This window comes from Suncus etruscus, chromosome 14, assembly GCF_024139225.1.
Source record: "Suncus etruscus isolate mSunEtr1 chromosome 14, mSunEtr1.pri.cur, whole genome shotgun sequence".
In the NCBI taxonomy this organism is placed as follows: domain Eukaryota; kingdom Metazoa; phylum Chordata; class Mammalia; order Eulipotyphla; family Soricidae; genus Suncus; species Suncus etruscus.
The window spans coordinates 76,254,984-76,272,359 of NC_064861.1; the positions used below are offsets into that span (position 1 = coordinate 76,254,984).

Sequence of the window (17,376 nt, forward strand, 5' to 3'; positions counted from 1 at the left end):
GATATAATTTCTATATTCTTGATTTTATGAAGGTATGTTTTATGGCCCAGCTTGCATCCTATCTTGAAGAATGTTCCATGTTTATTGTGTTGAAGTATCCCACTATTTTGTTTTTGTTGATGTTATTTCTTTAAGTTTCTTAGCTATTGTTTTAGATATTTTGCTGGCCCCTTATTGGATGCACATTTGTTTAGGAGTGTGATTTCTTCCTGATTATTTCTTCCCTTGATTATAAGACCACCTCTGTTTCTTTTAAACTTTCTCAAGCCTGATGTATATGTCATCTGTATGGCCACCAGTCTTATTTAGTGAGTTGTTTGCTGGAAGGATTATTCTCTAATCTTAAGTTTGAGTTTATAATTGCTCTGAATATTCAAATGAGTTTTTTGCAAGCAAAAAAAAAATCTTGAATTAAATTTTCTGATCCATTTTTTTTACCACTTTTTGTCTCATAACTGGTGCATTTAATCTGTTGACATTAAGAGATATGATTGTCAGGGTTTAATTTTTTTGTGCCATAGAAGTTTGGTGTGTTTGTGGGATCTGTTATGCCTTAACATAGACACATCATTTCTTCTTTTAAGATTGTTTTTTAATCTGTAAAGTTCATAAGCTGTTTATCTGTGAAGCTGTGTATTCTTCCTCAAACCTGAAACTCTGGCTGGTTTAAGTATTCTTGGTAAGGTGTTCATTTCATTGAGTTTTTCCACTGTATCCCATATCTGCTTTGGGGCCTAGAGAGTTGCTTGTGATACATCTGGTGTAAATCTTAAGAATGCTTCTTTGTTGGTAATTTACCTTTTTGTTTGTTTGTTTTTGGGCCACACCCAGTGACACTCAGGGGTTACTCCTGCTATGCATTCAGAAATGGCTCCTGGTTTGGGAGACCATATGGGACGCCAGGAATTGAACCAAGGTCCGTCCTGGGTCAGCATGTACAAGGCAAATGTACTACTGCTGCACTATAGCTCCAATCCCTGTAATTTGCCTTTTTGATCTTTCTGCTTTCAGTATTCTATCTCTGTGATTTTCATCATTGTGATTAGGATATGCCTTGGAGTCTCTTTTCTTTTGGTCTCTTTTAGCTGGTACTCTTTGGGTGTCTAGTATGTGGATGCATACACTCTTCAGCTCTGGGAACATGTCAGCATTGATATCTTTGACTATTGTTTCTTCATTAGGGGCTAATTTCTGTCTGTCTGGAATCCTAATGATTCTTATGTTGTTTCTGTTGAATTTATCCCAAAGGTCTATTGTTGTTTGTTCACTTATGAGGATTTTTTTCTATCTTCTGTTCATTTATTTTAAGGCTCTTTTACAACTTCTTCTGTTGTATGGAGGTGTTATTCAGCTCATCTTCCAGGTCATTGATTTTATCCTCAGCAGCTGTTACTCTACTGGTGAGGCCTTCCAGTGAGTTTTTCATTTCACCTACCAAGTTTTTCATTCCTATTATTTCTGTTTGAAATTTTCTCATTTTTACTCTCATAACCTCTTCAGACTTTTTGTTACTCATTCCATTGTTTCTTTGTTTTATTTTTTTGACATCTTTCACATTCTTCTCTAGAGTTATCAGTGAGACTATATAGATGGCTGGTATTAGTTAGGTGTTCAGAACTACCATTTTTGTTTACTAAGTATAGTGGTGTTCTGCACTGTATTCCCAGGCTTTGTAGCTAGCTTTGCAGGCTTGTGGTAGCTTTTATGTGTTGTGATGGGGCTCCTTGGCTAGAAGAACTGTGCTGCCATGAAGCAAAAAGGAGTGACTGTAGTCTTCTCTTGGTACACTAACATGAGTTCAGAAAATGGACCTTTTGATTCCAAAAGCTGCCCAACATTATTGCAGCTGCTGGTCTCTGGTATTGCCTGTCTCAAGGCCATACCTTTTTCTGGGTGCAGGAACCTTAGTTCAAAATGCAGCCTGAACCCAAGACCCTGCCTGGTCATCTGGGAAAGGAGGCCTGGCAGAAGTATATATGCAAGCAAAGAGGCTCTTGTCTTTTTTGTCACTGCAGTATGTCTGGTAATCTGCCTTCTCACAGCTATGCCAACAGTACTCATCTATTCCTTTCACTTAGCTTTATCTCTGCTCTACTCCCTTGATGCTAATGTATGCATCCCATGATATCAGACATGCAGATGATCACATGCCATGCTCCACAGATCCACCATGGGAAAAAGTTGGGGCACCACTTACTGACAGTCTCTTGGCTTGCACAACACCACTCCCCAGCCTCACTGCTACTTATAGACATCTCATAGTTACCTGTCCCATGTTTCCTTTGCAATGCAGAAACTTTTTAATTGATGAAGTCCTATTTGTTTATTTTGGATCCTGCTTCCATTGTCAATGACATCATATCATTGAAAAACCCTTTGAGGCCCAAAACTTGGAGCATTTTATTTTCCCTCAATATACTTTGATCTCAAGGTCTTTAACCCACGTTGAGATTTTTGTTGAAGAGGTTCTCTTTACTCCATCTCATGTTATCGGCCTTATCTGCTTCTTAGCTTATCATACATATGAGGATTTGTCTGTGGATATTTAATTATGACCTATTAGTCAGGAAACCTACGTTATTCTAGTACTGTGCTGTTTTGGTCACTTTAGCAATACCTACTTATTTCTTATTTTTCAGTATAGCTTTGACTATTCAAAGTCTATACTGATTCCATACAAATGATATTATTGAATATTCTAAGTCCTTGAAGTAGACACCTGAATTTGGATGAACATTACATTGACTCTATATAATTTATGTAGGATGTTCATGAAAATATTGATTCTTCCAATCCATGAGCATGGGCTATTTTTTCTACTCCTAGAGTTATCTTTTATATCTTTCTAAAAATTATTTTAAAAGTTTTAGGAGAAAGATCTACATCATTTCTTAAATTGATCCAACATAGTTGATGTTTTGGGCACTATTTTGATTGGAATAGAACCTTTGATAACTTTCTCCTCTAATTCAGTATTTTCACATAAGAATGGTACTACTTTTTGTGTATTACCTTTAGTCAGCCACTTTTCTATATTGACTTATTGTTTCTAGGGGCTTTGTGGACTCTTTAGAGTTTTCTATGTATATTATCATGTCATTTGATAGTAGTGATAAGTTTATTTACTCTTTTCAAGTTTATACCCTTTGATTTTTTTATTGCTTGATTTATGTAGCTAGGACTTCTAATATAATATTGAATAAAAGTAGAGACTATGGGTTTCCTTGCTTTGTGTGTGATTTCAAAAGAATTCTTTCAGGTTTATTAGCATTCAGATGATACTTGGTGTGGGCTTGTTATAGGTGATTGCTACTATCTTCAGGCAGGTTCCTTCCATCCCGCTTTTTTTAAAACATAAATTTTTATTGAATCTTGTCAAAAGCTTTTTCGGCATTGCTTTATATGGTCACATGGTTTTTATATTATTTTTTACTGAGGTGATATATTTTATTAACTGATTTGCATATATTGAACCATCCTTGTGTTCCTGTAATGAATGCCACTTGATCCTATTGTATGATTTGTTTTTGATGCACTGTTGTATTTGGTTTGCTAAGATTTTTCTTTCTTTCTTTCTTTTTTTTTTTTTGGTTTTTGGGTCACACCCAGCAGCGCTCAGGAGTTACTCCTGGCTCTACCCTCAGAAATCGCCCCTGGCAGGCTCGGGGGACCATATGGGATGCTGGGATTCGAACCGCTGTCCTTCTACATGAAAGGCAAATGCCTTACTTCCATGCTATCTCTCTGGCCCCAGGTTTGCTAAGATTTTGTTGAAAAAGTTTGCATTAATATTCATGAAGGAAATTGGTTTGAAATTTCTTTCTTTGAAATTTTTGTCTGCTTTGGGTATCAGTGTAATGTTAGCTTTATTGAAGGTGTTATGAAGGATTTCTGTTTCTTCAGTATTTCAGATGAGCTTAAAGAGTACAGACAGCATGTCTTTTTTGACAGTTTGATAGGACTCATCTTGAACCTATCTTGACAAGGACTTTTGTTCTTTTGTTTTGTTTTTGTTTTTTTTTGGGCCACACCCAGCAGCGCTCAGGGGTTACTCCTGACTCTGCACTCAGAAATTGCTCCTGACAGGCTCAGGGGACCATATGAGATGCTGGGAATCTAACTGGTCCATCCTGGTTGGAGACATGCCAGGCAAATGCCTTACTGCTGTGCTACCTCTCAGGCCCCAGGATTTTTGTTCTTGCTGAAATACTTAATCACTATTTTGATTTCCTTTCTTGTGATTGCCTGATCAGACTTCCTACTCCCTCCTTGTTCAGTTTTGGGAGAATACATGATTCGAAAAATCTGACCGTTTCTTCTAGATTCTAGTCTTTTTTCCATCAACATTCCTATAATTTACAGATGATTTTTCTTGATGTTATTCATAAAGACTCTTAAGTTTTCTTGTATTTTTCTCTTTTCTTGTACTACTTCCTTATTGTTTATGCCTTATATTTTGTCATCAAAGTTGATGCAATGGTTCTTCGCATGCAAAATTCTGTTGCTGTGGCTTGCTATTGTGTTCTCAAACTCCTTCAATTCAATTTATAAGGACTTGTTGATACCTTGGATCAGTTCTTTCTTGAGCTGATTGAATTTTTCTTTCAATGATTGCTTTTTTTTTTTCCGATTGCCATTTCATAAAATTTTGATTTAAGGTCCTCTTAAAGAAGGATTGAAGATTTTCCAGGACTTTGGTCCCATTCTACCAGTGATGTTCATGTGAATTTCTTTGCTTCTCCATTGCCCTTGGAGTTTTGTGGGTGCTGAGAGTTAAGCTTTAGATTCCACACTATCTGAGTACTTATCTGATTCATTATTTTAAGAGGCTAATGCTTATGATTTGTTAGCTCAAAGTCATTTTCCATGTCTTTGAGGTGGTATTTCAGTTGATGCACCATCAGCTTTAGCTAGTCCATAGTGGAAAGTTCTGGAATTGAGGGTGGGGCAGTGACAGTTTCATTAGAGAAGGGGCAAAGGGGCTCAGCACTGAGTTTATATCTCATTTTAAAAAATTGCCCATTGAATTGGGCCAGTGGGGCTATTTAAAGTTTTTAGACTAACACATTAATTGTTACCCCAGATGAATGCTCTGTATCTTTTTATTGAAACCTGTGCACTTGACATTGAGGATTTTTAACAGGTCTTATTTTTTCAGTTCCTGCCACCACTGCTTAAAGAATATCTCTCAGCCAGGAGGGAGCTTCAGTTAAGACTTAATTCGGTAAGGAACCTTGTTTTGTAGTTCCTTTGAGTGGTTGTGAGTTTGAGGGAATACAAGGTACCCTCTGGGTTAAGAGTTCTTACAGCTTTTTCTTGGCTCTATAAACAGAAGCTACTGAGTTTGGAGTTTGGGAACCAGCACAAGCTGTGTTCTGGGATATCTGAGAGGGCTAAATCTGTGTAGTGAGGAGAATGGCAGGTTTCAAGTGTGGCCAGCCAGCATGACTTCTTCTTCTTGTGGCTTTTTTTTTTTTTTTTTTTTGGTTTTTGAGCCACACCCAGTGATGCTCAGGGCTTACTCCTGGTTATGCACTCAGAAATCGCTCCTGGCTTGGGGAACCATATGGGATGTCGGGAATTCAACCGAGGTCTGTCCTGGATCAGCTGCATGTAAGGCAAATGCCTTACCACTGCTCTGTCGCTCTGGCCCCTTCCTCTCGTGTCTTATCCTTCATTGTGCCTGTGCCTGTGGGCAACCTTGTGAGCTGGTGGGGTTGACGCCCAGAGGCAATGGTCAGTTCATTTGACTCCTCTTCTGCCCTTCCAGTTCACCATCAGGCTTGGTCTGGGGTCCAAACAGTTCTGTGTTTGTCATTTCAATCAAATTCAAGATAATATGCTATGGAGTGTTTTCCTGGCACTTGAGCTGATAAACACTTAAAAGTCAAAGGACAGGACAGTTTTTGTGCTTGATGTCTGCTGGGTTCACCTGTAAATGTACCCTCACATCTCATCAGCCAAACCCAGTCTCAGATCACCACACAAACTGGAGAGAGAAAGTCAAATTAGGCACGCAAAAATTATTTTATATTTTACTGAACATACGTTTAAAAAAATTGTGACTTTATCTTGTTGGAAAGCACTTCTTTCTGATTTTTGTGGATATTACTGACCGTGGATTACTTTTATTTTGGTTTTTATACAACGGTTATATTAGAAATTTGCTGTTTTATTCTTACCTTCTTAGTAAAAATCCTTTTATCACACAATGGGTAATTTATATCCATTACCAGGCCTTTCAATCCTTTTCAGTGGGGCTGTCACTGCCGTTGGCACAGTGATGATTAATGTGATCTAATAATAGTGTGCCATTATATTACCTTAGTAAAACATGTACCAACATCCTATTCGGATCTACCAAATTCATAGCTTCCTATAATATTTTTGTTGAAAGACAGGATTACTATTTTTCAAAGCTGATTTTCCCCTTTAACATATTTAATGAAATTCACTTTCTTTGCCTTAGTAATCCTGGTGTGTGATTGGGCTCAGGATGAATCTGACATTTGTAGACCTTGTTGTGATTTGTCAGGTAAGAGTCTGGTTGATCTTGGGGATCTGCTAGAGAGATTATTATTTTGTGTGTGGGGGGGGGGCACTGGATTATTTTGCCTTGAAGTTAAAAAAATGTGTTGGGTTTCCAGCTTTTTCTGACTTGTGATATGAAAATGTATTTTAAATCAAAAGGCAAATGAATAAGTGATTTTACTCAAAGGCTCTTTCTTCCCACCTGGACATTATTTCTATAGTCACTAGCCTCAGTTTAATGGAGAGGAATGAAGCCAGAGACAGTAGCCCGTGACCCCCATGACCCCAGTTTGCCTTCCCTTGCCTCTGGTCTCTTCTCTGGCTCTTGGAAAGAATTTCAGTCTCTCTTTGCATGACTGACTTTTAGGGCTGGGTGATTTTGCCCTTGGGCTGTCTATTTAGGTATAGAGTCCAGCCCTGGGTCTACCCAACAAATATTGGAGTGCTCCCTTCCTAAATTGCTCCCAGAAATCACCACCTATTCCATAGGGGACACAGGTCAAGTGTGAAAGGACATAGGTAGACACTTCGGGTTTGGATGAGGGAAACTCGGCAAATCCTGAGTCCCTTGGTGCTTCTCAAGGCATTTGGGGGTTTGAAAGAGAAATATGGATGATCACAGCATCCTTTGCTTGGCTCAACTAGAGCTTTCTTACTTTCTCTCCCGCTTTGTTATAGAATCTGAGCCAAGACCTGCATTTTAACTTCTACTTAAATCTCATTATAATCATTTTACCTTTTCAAAGGGCTTTAAAATCTGTGTCAACCAAGGATGACATTATTGTAGTGCCGACAAGATGTATTCAAACAATTACACACTCAAATCGAAGTGGGTAGGTTTGTCTTGGTGCCTTTGTGATGTGGTTTTAGCGCCTCAGTCCTTAAAGTCCCCCAAACCTGAAAAACACTGTATGGGAAGACATGAGGTCTGTACTTGAAACCTTAAAGAGCAGCTTGAATACTGGGCTTCTCAGGGTGAAGGGATTGGGGACAAAAGAGAGGCTTCAGGGTTCAGGGAGTAGAGAAAGGAGATATACTTGTTTTTGATTCAGAACCAGAATTACTGCTGCAACACTGGCTCGAAATATGCAATCAACCGAAATCAGGAAAAGTATTTTGAATACAAAATGTATATTGAAATATTTGAATCTTGAAAGATATGCACTCACATACATGTATCTATTTAAATCAAGGATAGAGGAGATGAGAAATAAAAGTTTTGTCATAAAATATTTTCTGAAGTATTTTCCCTCAACTAATTCTGCCACTTTAGAATATATTTTTGGGCCATTAACTATTTTTTTTTCATGGTAGACCCTCTTGTTTGATTTTATATATGATTCTTGATGGCAATGTGAAGAAATGGCTTTGACTAGCTTTGTATTCAGAGGATTTCAAATGCTCAGTGCATACAGTGTTTGTCTCTCATTTCCTTTCTGGCCCGTCTCCCTGCTGCAGTGTAAATATGGCAATTCATGGAATGGTATATGATGCATATAGGTTCTAAATAAAACTTTAGTACCTGGAAGTATGGATGAATGAGTGGATGGGTAGCTGATACTCTGAATCAAACCGTAACAAAACTTGGAGTAGTAGGTCCAAATAAAACTGTATCTTACTATCTCTTTACTTCTTGCCACTCTCATTCTATATATGTATATATGTGAAATATATAATCAAATGTTTAGTGATAAAATGACATTCTCATTATCTCTGTGATTGGTGAAAACTCCTGGTGTTAATTGGGGGAATATGTAGTACCTGGGATTAAGCCCAGGCCTTTTATACACAAAGCCTGAACTACAGTTTTTTTGAGCTATCTCTTCAGTTACTCCTTTTTTTTTTTGTATTTTCTAGGAGGCCACACCCGGTGATGCTCAGGGGTTACTCCTGGTTATGAGCTCAGAAATCGCTCCTGGTTTGAGGGACCATATGGAATGCCAGGGGATCGAACCTCCGTTTGTCCTAGGTCAGCATGTGCAAGGCAAATGCCCTACCACTTGCGCCACCACTCAGGCCCTTAGTTACTCCATTTTTTTAATGGAAAACATTATGTCTAGTATGGTACAAGAAAATTTCTTTAGACTGAAACTGAATGAATACCTTGTAAAAATATCTTTAAAACTCTCTGTGGCAGAGCCATGAAATGTGTAACTGGAGGTATAAAGGCAGAATGGAAGGTGGCCCCACACAGTTGACTCTGGCTGACTGTTTTCAGGTTCCTGTTCTTTGGGATAATCTCTTCTTGTCATCCCCAGAGAAAGTATGATCCATTCCTGAGGCACTAGTGGCTCCAAGCTGGGAGTCAGCCTTCTGGAGAAAGGCCTAGACTTGGAACAGGGATGGGGTATTTGAAGTCAAGGCATAGTATTACATGCCTATTGAAAATTGAACCTGAATCTGAGGATGAAAAACCTACCATTGTTCTGGAGTTATTTAGTCCAGTGGCATTGATGGAAAACAACTAAGAGAGACACTTCATCGATAGACCTTAAAGCAAAAACCTTCGGGGCCATTTTCCTGGGTTGAAATCTTGGTCCACTGCTAAGTAGCTCTGTGAGCATGAGTCCAAAGACTTTTAACCTCATTGAGCCTCAGTTTTTCCATCTGTAAATTGTGGGTGACAATAATAGCCATGTAGGAGATTAGAAACACTTACATTATGGACTAGATCCTAGTAGGCATTTATCCAATGACTATTATCATTTTTATTCTAAGCCTCCTTGTTTATTACTTTCTCTCAATTCAAGTTAAAAAATATGTGATCTGGTGTTATATAATTTGCTTCCTTCCTCAGATTCATACCAGAGCTGGGGACCTTAAGACCAGGCCAGGCCTTCTCAGCACCCTAGGGACCTTGATTAGTCATTCAGAGAATGTCACAAAGCAGAATGAGTTTCCTGAGTCAGGTCTCTACTCTGTTCCTTCTGTGAAGGAGCATTGCTGACACACCACTGGGAGTTTGGTATTTATTTGGTGTTTGAGGCGAGCATTCCTGGGATGGATGCCATGTGTTGTGGTGGGTGGGAACAGCCAGTTCTTCAAAGACAGAGGAAAGGCTTGGCCTTTTGCTTCCATCCCCTTGTAAGTGGAAGTGCTCCATGCCTTGACCCAATTGGATATTTTTAATATCCACTGAAATTTAATGTTTTGCCTTTGGTTTATTATGTATGCAAGTATCTTGCTGGTAAATTACATGTGTAATTGTACCATTGTAACCACTGCTAGTCAGTGACAACATATAATTAAACTTACCCTTGTAGTCATTGAACTTCTCCATCCCTGACAAGATCAGTGACCACCCCCCAGGGGGGTGGGCTTCAGTGGATAAGCCATGTAGTTTCACAGCTCTTTCCTGAACATCAGCACCCAAGTGCCCCCTGGTTGGCTACATTTGTGCAGACTTTCTCTAGTCATCAGCTTGTGCCTAGGATAGGAAAAAAATGTATTATAGGGCATGGGATTCCACTTCCTCTAGTTTTGTGTCTGTGACCAGATTGGCCCCAGAGCTGGTGCTTGGTGAAGAGTTGAATGAATAAACCTTAGAAATGGTTTCATTTGCTTCTTTGCTCTCAAGTAATCAATCCTAATATTCTTCTATTCGTTTCCTTTTAAGGCAATGTTACCTCTTCTATTTAATTTTTTGAGCATTTAAAAAAGTTAAACAATTATGAAATATGCACAATAGGATTTGCTGTCTTGACCAGTTTATGAAGACAATACATTCACATTATTAAGTAGCCATCACCCTTATCTATATCCAGTACTTTTTATTGACTCAGACCTAAAATTTGTTTCTATAAACCATCTCCCAACCCCCTTTTCTCCCCCAATACCACCCCCTAGCCACCCCCATTCTACCTTCTGATTCTATTTGATTCTGCATTGACTCTGTATTGTGAGATATGAGATACACTGTATGAAAAGGACAGTCTCTGTCCTTTTGTGACTGGATTATTTCATCTAATACAGTGTCCTTAGGGGCTTCCTTCTTCTTCAGGCTGCATAATATTATTCATTCTCCTCTCTACATAGGTGTAGCACTACATTTATCAATTTACTCGTTGATAGACACTTGGGTTACTAACTTCCACTTCTTGGTTATCATGAATAATTCTGCCATACATATGGGTGTACAGACATCAAGAAATCAAGATCCTGATTTTAGTTCTCTTTAGGTACATGGCCCAAGGTGGCATTGCTGATCTTATGCTAATTCTAGTTTTACTTTTTCAGAGGAACTGTATTTTACTCAGTGGTGGGGTCATTTTGTAATCCCACCAAGAGTTCACAAGGATTTTAATATCTCCACATCCTCTCCAATACTTACTTTGTTTTTTTGGATAGCAACCATCCTAAATGGTATGAGATGGCTTCTCACTGTGGTGCTGTTATTTTGGTATAGCTTGTGAGCTAAGAATGGTTTTTACAGTTCTAAGTTATTGAAAAAATTAAAGATAAAGTGGTTATATGAGAAGTCTGTGATATTCAGATCACAGTTCTATTAGTTTCCTTAGCACATGGGCTCTGGACTCACACATCAGACCAAAATGTTCTAGTGGCAGAGTGCTTTGGCCTGTAAACTCTAGAGTGTATTTCACCAGTTTTTTTTACAGATAGTGTTGGTACCCTGTACTTGCTACCCTTTATCTCTTATCACCTACTTGGCAAACCACTATGCAGAAAAAGAAACCCTGAGTCTTAGCCAAGAGAACTCACTTGCACAAGTTACTCACCTGGCTCTGGCTTAGGCAGGTACCTTGCCAGCACTCACCATCAGTGTGCTTGCTGTATTGCTTAATGGACTTCTAGATATGAAGTCAACTGGAAAAAAACCTTGAAATTTTTTTTGCTAAAATATTATGATGTTGTTTGGAGAAGTGGGTGAGAAAGAAGATTTATGAAGAGTTAGGTGAGTTTTTCTTTATCCTCTTCACTTAAATCCTAAAATTATGCATAATAGGAGGAACTTCAGTGGGCTAGGAAGGAAAACATTTATAATGCACAGTGTTTCTTCAGGATTAGAAGAAAAAGGTCAAAGGTAAATTATTTATCTAACCTAGAGAAAGCAGATGAGGGGATTCACACGTGCATATTACTGGATACTTCCCCATCATAATGTGTATAACACTTTGTTTGGTGCTAGTCTAGAGATAGATACCTTTGGCAGTACCAATGTGGAGCTTTGCCCCCCAATTTGCTTTGGGCATAGAAGGTCAGTTGTATTTAAAGAGGGGACCAGGCCATTGTCTATTGGTCTTTTTCTAATTTCTTCATCCACTAGGTATCCAACTTGGTACCAGGAATATTATGATAATTCTACATGCAGAAGACAAAGTATAAATAGCTATTTGAGTTGATTTGATACTTTCATGTGCCCCTTATGAAAATAATCTCTAAATCTAAGGGTTTAGTAGGGTTTATGAGCTACAGGGAGTGTTTGGTTCACTTCAAGCAGAGATATGGTTCTCATTGTACATTTGGGAATGCATAATATCCCATACTCCCAGTAGTTGCTATTTATCAACAATGTCTTATGCCTTTACTGTTTTTTTTCCATGAGTGTTTGAGTGTAGTTTAAGTCCAGCAGAATAGTAGTCTTATTTTTGTCATTTTCACAAATGCAAAGTCTTATTTATAGGATAACAATATGTTTGAGATGAGGAGACAGTAACTTTGAATTGAGTTTCATTCTTGAAAGTTTGCAATGATGTCTTGTTTTGTTTTTGTTTGGAGGTACATATAACATGAGTGCTCAGGGCTTAGTCCTGGCAGTCTTTAGGGACCATGCTATCCTGAGGAATCACATGTGAAGTATGTGAACCATCTTTTCAACCCTACAGTGATATTTTAAGCAAGGTATCTGTACCTTAGGTGCCTGATTCATGTTCCAGGAATCTAATTGGTCTGACTATCACTTTGTACCTGAAAGTAATGAGGGAAATGGTGCTTTCACTTGTCCATGTGGTTGGAAGTGGGTTCTCTAAGAGTTTTACATTATTTTTCTTTGAAGACTAACTTTTAGGTCTTGATATCTGCCTACCATATCCCAGCAGGCCCATGTCTCTTATGATTTTGGATTTTTCTACCTTAGATTACCACCACTCCTTTCTCTTTTTAGTCTCTTAGTAGACTAGCAGCTAAGCCTTTATCTGGGGGTCTCTGTACTCAGTTGTGGAAGGGTGGAGATGAACTCTTTAACACAAAGGAGCTGGTAGAGCTGATGGGTGTTGCATTAGACTGAGGACTGGTTGTTTGTGTGTGTGTGTGTGTGTGTGTGTGTGTGTGTATGTGTGTGTGTGTGTGTGTGTGTAAGGGGCAGAGGTACAGATTGAGCTTTTTGTACCCCCAAACCATTTCTGGTTTTGTCTTAAAATTCTGCAAGAAAACTACCAAGTTTTCTTCATGCCTTTTCAAGTCCGAAAACAGTTAATAGCACAAAACATTGTTCTTGGGAGTGAACTGAAATTAATAGGTTAGTTTTTGTCCCTTGACAAAACACTTGAGATTGTATTGGCATAAGTATGGCACATGCTATAATAATTCCCCCACATATCTGCTCATGGATCCAGGTACAGGATAAGAGCACCAGAGCAGCAAATTTAGTGGGTCTCCAAGCTCAGTGAATATAGCAGCCGCTTGGAGGGAGGAACAAACCAGTTTTGGATCCTTCCCCAGGAATTCTGATTCAGAAGTGCTGGGATGGGATACAAACATGTGAGCTTTTAACACGTTTGTGGTGGTGTCAGCTCTGCTGGCCTAGGGACCATATGAATGAACACTGAGATCCAGTGATCTGATTGCATCATTGAAGCTGTGACTCATACAGAACAGACAGTGGGAGTGCCAGGACATACCAACTACCCCCATCCCACCCCAGGGCACCCTATCAAGAGCACCCAGAATACACTGAGCATCATTGGGTACTTTCATTTGAAAAAAGATGGGTAAGAGAAGAATATTTACACATTGGCAAGTAAAGGTGAGACTTGAGCACCAGGTAGAGAATGTTAGTTCTGCTAGGGTGGAAGAACCCAGCGAATCTTGAGCATCTGTCCTCTATGACACCTCTCATTAATGTTGTTATGCCCCCCTGGCCTCTAAATACTCACATCTAGCAGGGACCTGGAACTGGCATGGTGTGTATGTTCTGCCTTGGGGAACTCCAGTGTGGCAGCTGAGAGAGCCTGGCACCACCCTCCCCACACCATGAGCTCACTGGCGCTGTGTCTCTTAAGGGCAGCAGCTGCCTTTCAGGCTCCCAGATGTGTGGCAATACAGGGGCCTGAGTGTCACTGTCAGTGAGAAGTTGACAGACCAAGAACTTGTCTTGCTGACATGTGTGGAAGAGCCTACCCTGTTGTCCCAGAGGTATATCAGGGCTGGTGACAGAACTTGGGGGCCCTAGTCCCTGAGATCTCTCCTTCTTTGTTGCAGTCCTGATTGGCCATGGCTTCCTGTGAAGACTAGCTGGGGTGGGCCTCCTTCTCCCTTTGTAGCCAGAGGTATCTGGGAGGAGAGTCCATGAAAGAGGGGAGAGAAGCCTTTCCCTCAAAGAGATGTGCCAGATCCCAAAAGGGTTCAGGGACAGGATCACCAACTCTTCTGCATTGGCACACAAGGCAAGGACTGAGTATGAGGACTGCCATAAACTCGCTGGAGAGAATGATGGGTCCAGGGAACAAGAGGCCAAGAAGCCCATTTCTTGAGACTAAAAGAGAAGCAGGAACAAGTCTATGTGTCCTGTTTTCTACAGCAGCAAAGAGAGATCTGGGCTGGCAGCAGGGCCTGCCCTCGCTCCAGCTCCACTCCTTGCAGAGTGTCCTTGAGGAACTCAGTTCCACTTAGACTCCATGCGCAGCACCAGGTACTGCCCAGGAGCTCTTGCCCTTTGGAATAATGCCCTCATTCTGAACTCCTTGTTGAAATCAAATGCCTTATGTCTACATAAGGCAAGTCCAGATCCAAGATTGTATCTGAAGTTGAAGAAGAATGCCCTTCCTCCCCAACCCCTACCCCAACCCCAACCCCAACATTAACCCCATGGAATGACATTCCACATCACTGTTCTGGAATAAGGCTTTGCCTATTTTAAAATCTAGAGTGTGTAGAGGCCTGAGAGGCTAAGGGAGCCAGTTTCCTGCTGGGTTTTATTGGAAGGAGATCTTAGGGTATCTGATGCCACTTCCCACTTTACCACATCTCCCACCCCAAAGTCCCAAACACAGACTCTCCTCACATCCTCTCAAATGAGAATTTCTTTGTACTGCTCCAGGAGCATGGATGTTGTCACTTGTGAAAAAAAGAAAGCCCTGCTGATTTCTTTTCAGAAAGACCTGGGCTAGGGAATGGAGTGTCAGTGGTCTAGGCTTTTGCTCTGAGGCTGCTTCCTGTGCCAGTCGTGGAGGTCTTCTGCCTGGGAAGGGCCTGGGCAGCCCTGTTCTCACTTGCTCCCTTTACTATGAATGGGCCCAGGGATTAGGTGAACTCTGAACTTCAATTCTAGCAAGTGGACAATGTCCCAACCTGAAGACTAGATTCTGGATATTTTTTTCCTTCTTCACAGCTGAGAGCCTTTGGGTCAAACAAACATTTTGAGCTTCTGGCCTCCATTTTCTTATCAATAAAAAGAGAAATTAGGCCTATATTATTTCCAATACTACCTACAATGCTAAAGTTTTAGCACCTTAAATACAGCTTAATTTTAGGCCTAGAAAGTTATCTTCCCCTTTGAAGTGGCTGGTAAAGAAAGTGCTGTGCTACTTGGGGTATAGCTTGGTGTGTGAGGCCAAGGTTATACAGGTGACCTCTGTGAGGGAGCCATTTGCATTTACCGAAACTCTCATTTTATTCGCCCCTTATACTCCCTGAATAAAAAAATTATAATTTTCTGCAACTTATGAATACCTTGAAATTCTCAAATTCTATCACTTTTGTGATTGACAACATTAAATAGCAGCAGCTCATTTAAATAAGCAACATCTGGACATTATTATTTTTAGGGATTTTTTTTTCATCTGTTGATTTTGAAATCTGGGGCCTTTATGAATCTTGCATGAATATTCTTTTATGCTCACATCTACCATCAAGACACAAAGAAATAGCCAAAATATACTGTCCAGTGATTCTTTGATGCAATACATGTGTTTTTTAAACAACACATCCATTGTGAATGAGCGATGATATAAAATAGGCTGCCTGTGAGTGTAGGTGGAAAAGCAGCTTGATTTTCTAAGATTAAGAATAGCCCGAGATTCAAAGCCCTAGTGGGAAGAAGGTTTCAGATTTTTAAAAATATAATAATATAATGTTTTAAAATAACAATATCATTTTGGACTGATGATATCAGAATATGCTACTCACTATTTCTCAAAATAATCCAATTTAGAACAATGTGTTCTGAGCAGGTCTGGTAAAAATAGAAGCTCTATCATCCCATGGTATAAGATAATGCATTAATTTTTATGAGTGAGTTATGAAGATGTACAACTCGGGTAAGAGTTAGGATAAACATAATATTCCTTAATTAATCCATTATACCACAGTACACATGTGCCATTTTTATTACCTTAAAAATGAAAAATGTCAGAAAAGGAAATTGCTACTTTTTATATCAAAGAGGCCTATTTTTGAAAAATCACGAGACGTCTAATTTAATTCACCGTAGAATACTAATGAATTTAACTTAGGTTAACACGGACTAAGGTTAAGGTCATCAGTTCTGGCAGCCCAATTCTAGCCCTTCTCAGATAAGGTCAATCCTTTCAGCACCAAATATCAGATTTGTCTTTAGTGGTTGGGAGAGTTGTTCGTAGCCATTTGTCATCATAGAGGGTGGGTTGTTAGACTCTGGTTATGCCTCACCTGTGATTCCTGAGTTCAGGCATTTTCCCAACTCGAACTTGTTGTTAACCCCCATTCTGGGTGGTATTCAAAAGAGGTTTTTTCCTTGCTCTTTCTCTGACACACAGACATATGCACACACACACACACACACACACACACACACAAACACACACACACACTATACTGCATTGGATTCCTTCGATCTCTCAGAATCCTCACCCTTATTTTCTGGCCTCTGCATTCCGAACAGCCAACAGCGCTCATTCCCCCTTCCCCTGCCAGTGTCATCTGCCCGTGATTTCTTTTGTCTCTGCACAGAAAGGCCATTTGGAGGCTCATTGCTGGCACCTTCAGCCTGGCACACATGGCGGTGGCTGCAGTCGGCCTTGTTACAGAAAAGAATTGCCCGGTGGGTTGCGGGAATGGGCGACAGTGGACTAGGATCATGAAGCTGAAAGTAATATTGCTGGCTGGAGGTCATTTTTCCCAACTGAGGGGCAATAGTTTGCCACTATAAACTGCACATTGAAGTCAGTATATATTTTATTAAACCATTTAAGGAACTTGGGAGCCATTTCATTTAAACTTCCTGCTTGATGTAGCTTCAGGCCGAGCCCAGAGCAGCCCACAAAAGAGGCCTGGAGTAATTTGCAGAAGAAATACCCCGAGTGCCCAGCAGGATGCTCCACACAGCCTGGAACCAGCTAGAACTGTGCCCACTGCTTGTGCATAAGTGAGCGCATGTTTGTGTAAGCGTATGCATATGTGAGCACATGGGTTTGAGTGTGCATCTGGGATCACATGTGTGAGTGTACCTGTGTGAGTACATACTTTGCACATGTGTATGAGTGCATGAGTGTGTGTGTGCTTATGTAAGAGAGTGTTTAAGTTCTGGTCTCAACCCTACTACTGAGCCAGGACCTTTTTTTTTTGTCTTTGTGTTTTCAGGACTGTTGCTGCTCTTGCATCCCGGTGTTAAGGGCAGGTTTCTGTTCAGCT

General features: G+C 40.0%; 1 protein-coding gene across 2 annotated transcripts in view; it reads left to right on the top strand.

The window, feature by feature from the left end:
• Window positions 1–17,376, top strand: part of ZNF536 (zinc finger protein 536) — a 459,071-nt gene that overhangs the window by 60,729 nt on the left and 380,966 nt on the right. The gene's annotated exons all lie outside the window — the stretch shown is intronic.